This window comes from Schistocerca nitens, chromosome 9 (genome assembly GCF_023898315.1).
Source record: "Schistocerca nitens isolate TAMUIC-IGC-003100 chromosome 9, iqSchNite1.1, whole genome shotgun sequence".
In the NCBI taxonomy this organism is placed as follows: Eukaryota; Metazoa; Arthropoda; class Insecta; order Orthoptera; family Acrididae; genus Schistocerca; species Schistocerca nitens.
The window spans coordinates 329,534,287-329,549,002 of record NC_064622.1 but is presented as its reverse complement, the minus strand read 5'-3'; the positions used below and the strand labels follow the sequence as shown (position 1 = coordinate 329,549,002).

At 41.9% G+C, this 14,716-nt stretch overlaps 1 long non-coding RNA gene across 1 annotated transcript; it reads left to right on the top strand.

Moving 5' to 3' along the window:
* Positions 1-3,594: 3,594 nt before the first annotated feature.
* On the top strand, positions 3,595-14,273 carry LOC126203720 (uncharacterized). Its single transcript, XR_007540355.1, has 2 exons — positions 3,595-3,728; positions 13,922-14,273. It is a non-coding gene; the product is annotated as an uncharacterized LOC126203720 (long non-coding RNA).
* The last annotated feature ends 443 nt before the right edge of the window (positions 14,274-14,716 follow it).

The window sequence follows — 14,716 nt, the reverse complement described above, 5'->3', positions numbered from 1 at the left end:
AATCTATATAAACTGTTTAGGAGACAGTCTGGGCAGCCCTCTCAGATTGTTTACAGATGAGGTTGTCATTTATTGCATAGTGAAATCATGAAAAGATCAAAACCAATTACGCAATGATTTTGACAAGATACTTCTAGGCAGATTAAAACTGTGTGCCCGACCGAGACTCGAACTCGGGACCTTTGCCTTTCGCGGGCAAGTGCTCTACCATCTGAGCTACCGAAGCACGACTCAGGCCCTGTACTCACAGCTTTACTTCTGCCAGTATCTCGTCTCCTACATTCCAAACTTTACAGAAGCTCTTCTGCGAACCTTGCAGAACTAGCACTCCTGAAAGAAAGGATATAGCGGAGACATGGCTTAGCCACAGCCTGGGGGATGTTTCCAGAATGAGATTTTCACTCTGCAGCGGAGTGTGCGCTGATATGAAACTTCCTGGCAGATTAAAACTGTGTGCCCGACCGGGACAGGAAGTTTCATATCAGCGCACACTCCGCTGCAGAGTGAAAATCTCATTCTGGAAACATCCCTCAGGCTGTGGCTAAGCCATGTCTCCGCTATATCCTTTCTTTCAGGAGTGCTAGTTCTGCAAGGTTCGCAGAAGAGCTTCTGTAAAGTTTGGAAGGTAGGAGACGAGATATTGGCAGAAGTAAAGCTGTGAGTACCGGCCGTGAGTCGTACTTCGGTAGCTCAGATGGTAGAGCACTTGCCCGCGAAAGGCAAAGGTCCCGAGTTCGAGTCTCGGTCGGGCACACAGTTTTAATCTGCCAGGAAGTTTCATATCAGCGCACACTCCGCTGCAGAGCGAAAATCTCAAGATACTTCTAGATTGTGAAAAAAGAGAATTGACCATAAATAATGAAACCTGTGAGATCGTCTACATGAGTAGTATAAGGAAGCCCTTAAATTTAGGTCACACGGTAAACGCACAAATCTAAAGGCTATCAGTTCATCTAAATACCTGATGATTACAATTACGAATAATTTAAACTGGAACGACCATACAAAAAATATTGTGGAAAAGGTGAAGCAAAAACTGCGTTTTGTTGGCGGGACACTTAGAAATGCGACAGGTGTACTAAACAGCTTCACCATACATATACAGTTGCATACATGTACAAAAACAGTCTGTCTTCTTCAGGAGTATTGTTGCGCGGTATGGAATCCTTATGATAACATCATCGAAAAAGTTGAAAGAAAAAGCAGCTCGTTTTGTATTTTCACGAAATAGGGTAGAGAGTGTCATGGATATTAACACGAGTTGGAATGTTTATCACGACAACAAAGAAGACGTTTGACGTTGACGAGATCTTTTTCCAAAATTTCAAACACCAACTTTCTCCTCCGAATACGAAAATGTTTTGTTGACGCTTACCTACGTAGGGAGAAACGATCATCGTAATAAAGTGAGAGAGAACGAAGCTCGCACGGAAATAGTATGAGTTTGTTTTTCCCACGCGGTGTTCGGGAGTGTAACGGAAGAGAAATAGTCTGAAGATGGTTCGATAAACCCTTCACTAGGCACTTCAGTGTAAATTGGAGAGTAGTCTTGTAGATAAATTCTTGCTTCTACACTTGCGCTTCGCATACACAGCACCAAACGGCTAAAATATTCAACGGGCCACCCAATTCCAGTTGGAGGTTGCCTATTTAACGGCTCTCAGAAGTAAAAAAAATTGATTTTCAGTATTTCATATAATTATTGATAGAATTTATAAATTTAAAATGCTATTCACGTATACCACTGAAGGAATGTGCAAAATTACGTCATTTCGCGACACATAATTCAGCAGACACGACGCCAAAAACAATGCGATGTCTGAAAAACTAGCTGTTCTTAAAACGGAGCATAAATCTTCAATTATTTAAAGAACTGTGGTGTCGGAAGGAACGGTGGAGGGTGTGGAGGGGAGCTACTGGCAATTTCTAAACAAATATGGGCTCCTTTTTCCGATTTTCTCTTCATGATTCATGATATACTATTTACTCCAGCAGCCAGCACCCACGAAAAAGAGCGACGGTTCGTATACGCCCTTCCTTAACTTCCTTGGAATGCACGGGCCTGCATTTATCATGAGTAATCTCGTTTCTGCTGATATTCGTTTACCATTTATCAGCTCAATGTGTACTTCAAAGTCCTGCTAGAAACATTTTAAGGTTAGAATGACTTGAATACTCGTAAATAATCAAATCTCATTTTTTTAAATTATGGTGAAACGGCCAGCCGAATACCAGAGGAGGTACATATCCGCTGTAGTATACTTTCTAAGTTTCTCAAGGGTAGTAACGCAACAGTTGCTACTAAAAACAACTGTGATGTATAGCCAAGTGGATTAGACGTTCTTAAATGCCTGAATGGCTTTTCTAAGTTTAAATCCGGTAATTCTGATCTTTCCGACTCTTATCAATCAGGAAGTCTAACAACTGTTAGTGACATATTGAGGGTGGAAATGGAAGCAAATCCGACAATGGAAGAACTTTAAAACACTTTCGACCATGCAAGAATATTCGCAACAGATCGATAAAGACAAACAAAGCTAACCGATCCACCACATGCAACTCATTGCAATAAAAAAGCGTTTTTTTAACGATTGATCACTTCACTCCACATGAAAAAAGAATCCTCTATGGTAATCCAAAACGCAACAGGTACTGTCTCTCTCCGAATGAATCGTCACGAAGCACAGCTAAGCTATGTTTACATCTCAAAACGGCGCTTTTGTATGTTTGGTGGAGTATTCTCGGGTTCGTTCATTTTGGGCAGCTGAAACCTGGACAAACTGTTAATGCAGACCTTTACTATGAATGACTGGATTTAGTAAACATAGCTTTAACTGAAAACTGACCAGCGATTGTCAACGGAAAAATCGTTATCCTGCAACACTACAACGTAGTACCGCACTACGGAAGACGAACGCCGAAAAAGAAAATAATTACACTGGAGTTGGACGTATGACCTCACCAACCATATTCGCCCGATACTGCGCCTTCGGTTTTCCATTTTTTCCGAAGGGTACAACATTTTCTAAGTAGCAAAAAATGTGAAAATGAGGATTATGTACTAAACGCCATCTCCAGATATTTTGTTCAAAAACCACTTGATTTTTATCGATCTGGCATTGAAAATTTCCATACTAATGGCGTAAGGTTGTTGGTAACGAGGCTGCTTACGTCATGGATTAAAAATGAAGAGAATTTATTTGTTTGAATTTAATGTAAAAATACATTACTATCCGGTCCCCTAAACGTAAAATATTCTCTCGTCTGATTATGGTTTCGATATCATTCTGTACCGTGATAATGATGAACACACTGGACCTATCTGACAGCAAACCAAGAACATTCAAGTTAATAACGCAACTGTAATAGTATTTTTCGGTAACAAAACAAGAATTTAACATAAACAAAGAAATATTCGGCTAAGTAGTTCACAGAATGCCATATGCCACCACACGAAACCTATTGGTACGATCTGTAGACGTAACACAATGGCCATTGTATGTCACAGTCGGTGCTTTTGTGCAGTAGCCCTTTCCGGCACCTTACAAAATGTGTTTTTGGTTGACGCAGACAGCTGTAAGAGCAAGGCTCACGCGACATTTCGGCTCTCTTCCGCTTCGAGGAGCACGCAGCAAATCCTTTATAAGGGCCAGGGGGACATCAGAGCTCCATCAGTCGTCATGACAGCCTGCACCAAGTGTCTCCTGCTCCTCTGCATAGTTCTAGCGGTAAGTTCGACTACGCTTCGTTCTTTCATTCACATAGACAAGTGCAGCTGGCTCAGAACAACATCAACACCTATCAACCAAAGCATGGTCATATGAGGTATCAAATTAAACGTGTTACTGGAAAGAAGATTTCTTGATTGGGAAGACAGAGTATGTCATCTTGGACGGAGAGTCGTCGACAGATGTAAAAGTAACCTCAGACGTACAAGAGGAAAGTTTATTGCGACGCTTGGTGTTCGTATTACATCTTAATGACCAGGCAGACATATTAACATTAACCTCATATTTTTGGAGCTAATACAGTTGTAAGTAACGAAATATCAGTGGGATCGAAAAGTAATGTCGTACTTCTACTTTAAAAAAAAATGGTTCAAATGGCTCTGAGCACTATGGGACTCAACTGCTGTGGTCATAAGTCCCCTAGAACTTAGAACTACTTAAACCTAACTAACCTAAGGACAGCACACAACACCCAGCCATCACGAGGCAGAGAAAATCCCTGACCCCGCCGGGAATCGAACCCGGGAACCCGGGTCTACTTTAAATTCCAACACATATATTGTTAACAAGTTTTTTATTTTTGATCAGTGGTCTACTCAGCCTAAACAGCTGTAAGACTGGCAATGTCCTTAAAACGTTTAGGAAACTGTCCTTGTAATTGTTTCAGGGTCACAACGAATTCTTCAAACATCGCGTTTTCCTTAGCTACAGTGAGTTTAGTGAACTGAATTGTGTTCGGGAATTGGGCTGTGTTCGTCAGAATATCTCCATTCTACAGCGCGATTTTCGTTTTAAATGCTTCCTCGTCAGATCAGAAAGTAGTTGTTTCTTATCTTGCAGTATCTTACTATGGGCAGAGTGCAGTCCACTTAAAACGCGAGGTCTGCAATCCATTCCGGATCTAATTTTCTTTCCTGTTCTTATTTTCCCTTCATAAATTCAATAATAGCGAGTTTTAAATCCAAAAATTGTTCCAGGTATGCCCCTTGACTAAATCAAGTATTTTGCAGTAATATACAAAGTATCCATGCTCTTCGTTCAGCTCCCTTGAAAACTTGCAACTGAGAGTAGAATAACGCGTGCGACTTAAGAAACTTTACTATTCGTACCATTAATTTCTCCACGTGTTCCATAACTCCAAATTTAGCACAAAGTGCTTCTACATGTACATAACAATGAATCCTGTCTGTCTACCGTTCTAATTTTGTACTCTTTCACTGTCAATTAAATCTTTAATTCTTTCTGCATGGTGTTGTGATGTCGTTTCATAGCAAATTCGCAATACCCGCCGCTTATGCGACTGCATGATGTACACTGAGAATTCTCATGCCTCTCTTCTGTCATTCCTATTCATTTTTAAACGCTTGCGACGATAGATCGCTACACTACCTCGTCTTGTAAGAGCAGCCATTAGGCCTGTAAAGTCCTTCATACCATGGACAACTAGGGAAGGGTAAACAGTGCTGACACTACGACTGCAGGAAACTGGTATATTTTGTGATCTGTCAAAGGCATTTGTATCTACAAATCACAATATCCTTTTAAGTACGTTAGAATATTATGGTGTAACAGGAAATGCTGCAGAATGGTTCAGACCTTATATCTCTGGCAGAAGCAAAGGTTGTTATTGAGAAAGAGACATGGATTAAGCTATCAAACATCATCCAACTGGGAACTAATTACATGTGGGGTTCCTCAAGGTTCCATCTTAGGGCCCTTACTTTTTCTTGTGTATGTCAATGACCTTTCATCAGTAACATTACCAGATGCCAAGTTTGTTTTGTTTGCCAATAATACAAACATTGGAATAAATAGCAAATCAAGTGTAGTCTTAGAATTATCGGCTAATAAAATATTTGTGGACATTAATCACTGGTACCTAGTCAATTCTTTGTCACTAAACTTTGAAAAAAACACAATTCAGGCAGTTCAGAACTTATAAGGGGTCTCCCATGAGTATATGCCTAACATATGATGACAAGCAGATAGAAGAAGTCTACAGCGTTAAATTCTTGGGATTACAGCTTGATAATAAACACAACTGGGAGGAGCACACCACAGATCTGCTGACACGTCTAAACAAATCTCTACTTGCAATGCGAATTCTGTCAGACATAGAGGATATTAAAATTAAAAAGCTGGCATACTAAGCTCACTTTCTCTCCATATTGTCATATGGGATTATTTTTTTGGGTAATTCATCAAGTCAAGCGAAAGTTTTCCAGGCACAAAAACGTGTGGTATGAACTCACGAACATCCTGCAGAGGCCTGTTTACGGAACTGGGGATACTAACTACTGCTACCTAATATATTTATTCCTTAATGAAATTTGTCATTAAAAATATATCACTTTTTCAAACCAACAGCTCACTTCATGGAATCAATACTAGAAATAAGAACAATCTTCCCAAGGATTTAAAATCACTGATATATATATATATATATATATATATATATATATATATATATATATATATAGAGAGAGAGAGAGAGAGAGAGAGAGAGAGAGAGAGTACAATCTGACCTCTGCACCATTTCAGTACAGTAATGTGTTCATTGTAAATAAGTATTGTAGTAATTCTATTATATGTTTATTACCTTATAAATAAAAAAACATGTTTTTAATTTTAAATTCAGTGCATTAAATCGATCTTAGTAAAGGGGTTTTGTAAAATGATCCTTTCATACAGTGTTCATTAAAAAAATTACGATCCTTCCACTTTGGACCTATGGAAGGTACATTAGCTTGTTTATTTCAGTTGTAAGTATTTGTCATGTTTTATTGTTTTTCTGACATGTTCTACATCCTGAAGAGCCTCCTTACTGCGGATCAATTGGAATGAAAGTAAATCTAATATAATCCAATCTTCTACCGAACTGAAGAGAGTTGCGCCGACCGAAAACTGCCGCACCTCAGTTAGGACTGGGCAGACGATACTCGCCTTCGAACTGCTCGAGATTTCCCGATATGCCGCGGCGTTCGACACAATATCGAGTTTGTTCGAATAATCGTGCAAAATAGACTTAAGTGCAAAGTATACGTACAAATATACAAGCAAAGTATCCGAGTTCAAAGTATATGTAAGAAACAAGCCACAACAATAAGCTAAGGCATTGTTTTAAATTTCACAATTTTGTGAAATACTGGCGAGAACAGCAATAAATCCTACCATTTCACAAACTCCTATTGTGTTTGAACAAATTTACGAATTCTCATGCAATACTGGTATGTATGGATATATTAGCATAAACATTTATGCTGATTTTTAGGTAAAGGTAACAGGCAAAGACGAAAATTTTGTTCTCCAAAAAAGTTGCTTGACTGACCACACACAGTATAATATTTTATTCGTTTATGAGAGGCGGTACTGATTTACCAGGTAAGCCGCAAATGAGCAGATCGATATCTGTTCACATGTTAGAGTAAGATATAAAAACGTTACCACATATAATGAGTTTGAAAACCAGACGGCAACATTAAGGATGAAACAACAAAGACAATTAATCAAGAGCTAAATACGAAACTAACAAAATACATCGTAACAAAATGATTGTAATTCATATTGCGAGAATGAATTACAGCGACAAGGCCCGTCTTGAAAATAGTGCAGTACGAGCAAAAGCTGGAGAACTGGACAGAATCATGATTGAAATCTTTTATTTATTTATTAGTTGCTGTTGTTACGCATGACCTGTACTCTAGAAGATATTTCAGTCCGTGTTTCAAAGTTATTTTTATTATTAAAATCCATAGTTAATTAAAAACGCTAAGACAGGTCGTTGTGATAGTACCAACGAAAGTGACTAGATCGCTGATCGATCAAAATATCGAACAGAACCCGAGATTTCACGGACTGTAACGAAAACTGCTCGAACAGTTCGAGCCGTGTTCAAACACAGGCCTAACCGCAATACTAAACAAAATGACGCGCTGTTCCGAGTACTTGCGAGAAGGACCGAACCAAGCCGAGACGCTGCACTCGTGAACTTGGGCACATCGTGGCCGTCCCTGCTTTATAACAAAATGAGACCCAGAAATATATAGATATATGCGCTCAGGTAGGTCCCGTGTTCCTTGACTTCCGTAAACTGTTCGATACATTTCCGCACTGTCTCCAAATGAACAAAACACGAGCTTACGCTATGTCAAGCCAAATGCGTGATAGGATCGAAGAGTTTCTAGCAAACAAAACACAGCATGTCACTCTCAACGGATAGAAGTCTGCAGACGTAAAAGTAACTTCTGGCGCGCAGCAAGGTAATGTTGTGGAACCATTACTTTTCACAATATACAGGTTGTTTCAGAAGTGATGGTCAATAATTCATACATGGAAAGTACAGACCAAAAGTAGGTAAAAAGCGCCAATACCCATGGATCTCCAGATCAACCGTTGCCGAGTTATCGCATTAATTCGCGATAGTAACAAACTACAAACGCACCTGGATACCGTGGTCTTTACCTTGTTACCTCAAAGTCTGGGAACGACTTTTTTTTTTTTTTTTACGCATGCGCAACTACTTCCCTTTCCCCTTCCGTGCACTGTGCCGTACTGTCCTCACAATCAGTTACGAATGTGAAGGTAGCATGGACGGAGGTGACACCAATAAAGAGTACGCCGAGATGCACTTCATGTGTGGCAAAGCGAATGGCAGTGCCCTTGAGACTGCACGAGTGTATGAAGAAGCTTGTGGTCTCAGCAGGTGGCCCAACAGGCGTACATTTAACCGGTTACATCAGCGCCTTAGAGGAAAAAAGAGAGCACCGCACACCACGTACGAGAAGGTCGACCTACCCAGATCCATAGGACAGGGTGTTACGCATTGTACGTACATCAACACATCAACATCCGGGTACTTTAACAAGGACGCCCCAAGGGTGTGTGGCGGATTTTACATCGGCAATTACTCAGTCCATATCATTTTGAGTGATTGCAAGCCCTCAACTATGCAGACCTCCCCCATAGAGAGAATTTCTGCGAATGGGTGCAACGACAGTGTACCCTGAATCCCCCGTTTGTAAGCAATATTCTGTTCAAGAATGAGGCTGGATTTACCCATGACGCTATTTCTAACTACTATAACTGTCACATTTGGGCTGACGTCAATCCTAGTGCAACACGACATCAGCAGCGCTATTCATTTAAGGTCTGGACACGACTGCTCGGAGACGGCGTAACTGCACCACACTTCCTACGACAGAAACCGAACAGCAGTACATGCGATTTCTGCGGACTTCCAGATGTACGTGATGATGTCCCTCTGAACCAACGCCTCAACGTGTGTTTCATGTGTGATGGTGCTCCAGCACATTTTCATTTACGAGTGCGCCGGCTTCTAGCTTGGATTTATGATCAACGTTGGGTAGATAGTGGAAGGTCTGTACCATGGTCTCCAAGGTCTCCGGATTTAAATCCCATAGATTTCTGTGTGTGGAGTCATGTCAAAAGACTGGTTTACGCTACCGCGGTCAACTCTCTTGAGGAATTACGCTTGCAGATTGAAGCAGCCATTCAGCATTTACAGAGTTCCCCTGGACTGCTGAGAGGATTCACAACTCATTTCAGAGACGAGTTGCATTCAGACGCATGGACAACATTTCGAACACGTGCTTTAACGTTTTCAGATGCCACTTGTTCCTAGACACTGATGAAGGGCAACAGAAAATGTGCTGTATCTCAACAACGATTGATTTGTGGACCCATGTTTATTGGAGATTTTTAGCTACTTTTGGCCTGTTCTTTCCATGTGCGAATTATTGACCATCATTTCTGAAGCAACCTGTATGTGAATGACCTAGCAGATAACGCCGGAAGTTCCGTGAGGCTTTTCGCAGGTTATACTGTTGTATACAGAGAAGTTGCAACGCTAGAAAATTGTAGTGAAATACAGGAAGACCTACAGAGAATCGATACTTGGTGCAGGGATTCGCAAATTGACCCTCAGCATAAACAAATGAAACGTATTGCGTATATGCAGACGTAGATACCCAGTATTGTGCGATACACAACTGCAGAACAATCACTGGAAGCTGTTACCTCCGTAAAATATCTAGGAGTATGCGTACGGAGCAATTTGAAGAGGAACGACCACATAAAACTAGTCGCGGGGAAAGCATATGGTAGACCGAGATTCATTCGAAGAATGTCAGGCAATGTAATCCACCCTCAAACGAGGTACTTACAAAACCCTCGTTCAACCGATAACTAGATGTTGCTCGTAAGTCTGGGAACCGCACACAGAAATAGGAAATAGAGCAGCACGTTTCGTTACAGGCTCATTTACAAAGCGCGAAAGCGTCTGGGAGATGCTTAGTCAACTCCAGTAGCACACGCTCCAGGAGAGGCATTCTGCATCAGGTTATGGTCTACTGTTAAAATTCCGATAGTGTACGTTGCTAGAAGAGCCAATCGATATCTTGCTTCCTCCTACGTATATCTCGCTAAAAGATCGTTAATTTAAAATCAGAGAGATTGGAAACCATATGAAGACTTATCAGCCATCGTTCTTCCCGCGAACCATACTCGATTGGAACAGCAGAACGGGGAAGTGGCATGTACACAGATTACCTTCCGCCCCCCCCCCCCCCTGCACACAACGTTTTCAGTTATTCGTTCATCTTTCCCTACAGTTTTTAGCCTCTATATATCTATATATCCTGATATCCTATGTCTAATCATTCTGTCGCTTCTTCTTGGTAATGATTTCCGGTTGTTCCACTCTTCAACGAGTCTGCAGAGAACCTCACCATTTCTTATCAGTCCCACTAATTTTCAACATATTTCTGAAGCATCACATCTCAAACGCTTCAGTTCTGTTCTTTTCTGGTTTTCCCACAGTCCATAATCCACTTCCATACAATTCTGTGCTCCAGACATATACCCTTAGGAACTTCCTCCTGTAATTAAGGCCGTTTTTTCTCTAGCTCACTTCTTTTGGCCAGAAATGCCTCCTCTGTCTGTGCTCTTTTGCTTTTTATATCTTCCTTGTATCGTCTGTCATAAATTATTTCGCTTCAAAGGTAGAAGAATTTCTTCACTTCACCTGCTTCGCGTTCCCCAGTTTTGATATTAAGTTTATCCAAAATCTCATTTTTACTACCCCAATATTAAATTTAGCTCAAATCTCATTTTTACTACCCCTCTTCATTTTCGTCTCTCTTTGGTTTATCTCAATCTGTGAGGGCTGCCCAGAAAGTAATGTACCGCATTTTTTCTTCAACATTTCTTTATTGAACATAATGAGAATTGCACACACGAAAGAATGGTGCTTTATCTACACACCCTATTTTTCCACGTAATTCTCCAACACGAAACGAGGGCGTGTACGCCATCTCGCTACCAATCCTTGTCCTGGTGGTGGAGCCAGTGCCTCACTGTGTGAATCACCTCCTCGTCGTCCTCAAAATGTCTTCCCGGAATGGCATGCTTTAATGGGCCAAACAAGAGGAAGTCCGAGGGGGATAGGCCAGGGCTGTAGGATGGATGGAGTAACACTGTCCAACCCTGTTTTGCGATGTGTTCAGCAGACCTCAGACTTGTGTGGGGCCGAGCGTTATCATTGCGAATACATAGAAAGAAGGAGCCTTTATTGTACGATTATATGATAGCGGAACAAACACTGGTAGCAGTTACTTCTGTAAAATATCTGGGAGTATGCGTGCGGAACGATTTGAAGTGGAATGATCATATAAAATTAATTGTTGGTAAGGCGGGTACCAGGTTGAGATTCATTGGGAGAGTGCTTAGAAAATGTAGTTCATCAACAAAGGAGGTGGCTTACAAAACACTCGTTCGACCTATACTTGAGTATTGCTCATCAGTGTGGGATCCGTACCAGATCGGGTTGACGGAGGAGATAGAGAAGATCCAAAGAAGAGCGGCGCGTTTCGTCACAGGGTTATTTGGTAACCGTGATAGCGTTACGGAGATGTTTAATAAACTCAAGTGGCAGACTCTGCAAGAGAGGCGCTCTGCATCGCGGTGTAGCTTGCTCGCCAGGTTTCGAGAGGGTGCGTTTCTGGATGAGGTATTGAATATATTGCTTCCCCCTACTTATACCTCCCAAGGAGGTCACGAATGTAAAATTAGAGAGATTAGAGCGCGCACGGAGGCTTTCAGACAGTCGTTCTTCCCGCGAACCATGCGCGACTGGAACAGGAAAGGGAGGTAATGACAGTGGCACGTAAAGTGCCCTCCGCCACACACCGTTGGGTGGCTTGCGGAGTATAAATGTAGATGTAGATGTAGATGTTGCAGGAAAACATCTCCTGGATTGCTGTGGCGTCGAAGTCGCTGGAAGCGCATCTTGAGTTTCGTTAATGTGTTGACATATGCTTCTGAATTAGTGGTACTGCCTTTTGGCATCACATCAATGAGAATCACCCTTTCAAAGTCCCAGATGCTTAGTATTTTTTTCTGCTGTCGAGAGTGGGAATGGCGCCATTCCATCGACTGTCGTTTTGTTTCTACAGTCGCAGGTTCGAATCCTGCCTCGGGCATGGATGTGTGTGATGTCCTTAGGTTAGTTAGGTTTAAGTCTAGGGGACTGATGACCTCAGATGTTAAGTCCCATAGTACTCAGAGCCATGTGAACCATCTGTCGTTTTGTTTCGGGCTCAAAATAGTGAACCCAGGTTTCATCACCTGTCACGAATCAGGACAAGAAAGCCTCTCCCTCAGCATCCATGCAACAAATCAAGACAAATGTTTTTTCTGTGCGATTTGTGATCCACCGCGAGATACCGCTGGACCCATCTTGCACACACTTTTGAATATCCAAGAGTGCGGATAATTGCATCAACACTTTGTTTGCTGATCGACATATGCAGTGCCAACAGATATTGGCATCCTCCGTGAAAGTGAGGAAAAGTTACAGGGCTTGTTGTGTGGAATGAACAATCTTCTGAGCACAGTGTATACGAGGGTTGCCCAAGTCTGTCCTCGCGCATGACAGAATCAGCTAGCTGCAACATGTCAGGTATGACAGCCATGGATGGTCTCCCTGACCGCTGCAAATCATGGAACTCCGCCTTTTTGATGACCTCACACTCCGTGCCCAGAAACTAACTGTACTTCTGACGACAACAGGCGCTCCATAGACTTTGCAAAACCGTTTGTGAATATTTCCGATAGTTTCTTTCTCTGCAGTGATGAATTCTATGACGGCACATTGCTTGTGACGTACATCACATGCAGACACCATTCTGCAACTGTCCTGCTGCTACGCTATCTGTCGGAAGTGACGGAAACTTGGCACGCTCACTCAAGGGACTTCAAATAATACATACGTAACGTTTCGCATTTTTAGCATTGTTGTCGGCTGAGAAAAAATGCGGTGCACTACTTGGGCAACCCTCGTATACACTGTGCTCAGAAGATTGTTCATTCCACACAACAAGCCCTGTAACTTTTCCTCACTTTCACTGAGGATGCCAATATCATTAGTGAACCCTATCATTGATATCTTTTCATCTTGGAGCTTAATCCCTTTCCTCAACCCTTCTTTTATTTCGAGTATTTATTTTGAGTACTGCTTGAGCGTTTGGGATGCCTATACGGAAATGCTTCAAGAACTCGGGTGGGAGTCTCTGGAGGAAAGGAGGCGTTCTTTTCGTGAATCGCTACTGAGGAAATTTAGAGAACCAGCATTTGAGGCTGACTGCAGTACAATTTTACTGCCGCCATCTTACATTTCGCGGAAAGACCACAAAGATAAGAGAGATTAGGGCTCGTACAGAGGCATATAAGCAGTCATTTTTCCCTCGTCCTGTTCGGGAGTGGAACAGGGAGAGAAGATGCTAGTTCTGGTACGAGGTACCCTCTGCCACGCACCGTATGGTGGATTGCGGAGTATGTATGTAGATGTAAATGTAGATCATTGTCTCTCGGACTGTATACATTTAACGGTAGGGACGAAAGAGTACACATGTCTAAACCCTTTTAAACTGATGCGTCGTTCTTGGTCTTCCATCATTATTTTATCCTTTCGTTTCTTGTACATAGTGTGTATTACTCGTCATTTCCTTTGGCTTACACCTATTGTCCTGAGAACCTCAAACATCTTGTAGCATTTGCACTGTCGAACGCTTTTTCTAGATAGGCATATCTTATGATCATGTTTTGATTTTTCTCAAGACGTGGTGATTGAAAAATGCGCGCTGGTTTCAATAGTGACTTGTCGTCCTTGTCTGCAGGCTGTAGCCGCCATGCCGCAGCAGTCTGCTGACGCGCCACCACCAGCGCTCCCTGGCGGGGATGTCGCCAGCAACCAGGAGCCGGTGCAGCCAGTAGCGGGCGACGAGGCATCTGGGGACCAGGCGCTACAAGACCGCTGGGGAATATCCGTGCACTTCCATAGCGGCTGAGCGAATTGCTGGTAGCACCAAGAAACACAGAGCTCTACCTTATTTTAAAGTTTTCAGTTTATTACACACTGCAGACTTTTAACACTATTCCTGTTTCTATATCAAGAGCGACCTGTCCTTTTTTTTCAAATCTATAAAAGAACATTACAAAAAATAAATAAATTTTAGTACTCAAAAAGCACTACTGACTTCGTTTGTTTACTGAATGTTTTGCCTGTTTAGCTGTCTTCGCATATCCCTAAGCATTCACTGATTGGTATGTAAACGTCACAACATCCAGCACCAGTCTGACATTTTTCAGTATTTATGGGGATGGTCATCACATAAAGGGTATTAAATGATTAAACGTTCATCCTATTTGAAAACGGCATCCTTCATGATCAGTGTAACGTGTGGCACATACTGGCACGAATACGTTCTTGCTGTGCCTGAAGCAGATGCTGTGTCAATTCACGACGATTGCTGACTGGAGACTGCAATGAATCTGCACGTCTTCCCATCGTATCCCAGATACAGGGTGTTTCAAAAATGACCGGTATATTTGAAACGGCAATAAAAACTAAACGAGCAGCGATAGAAATACACCGTTTGTTGCAATATGCTTGGGACAACAGTACATTTTCA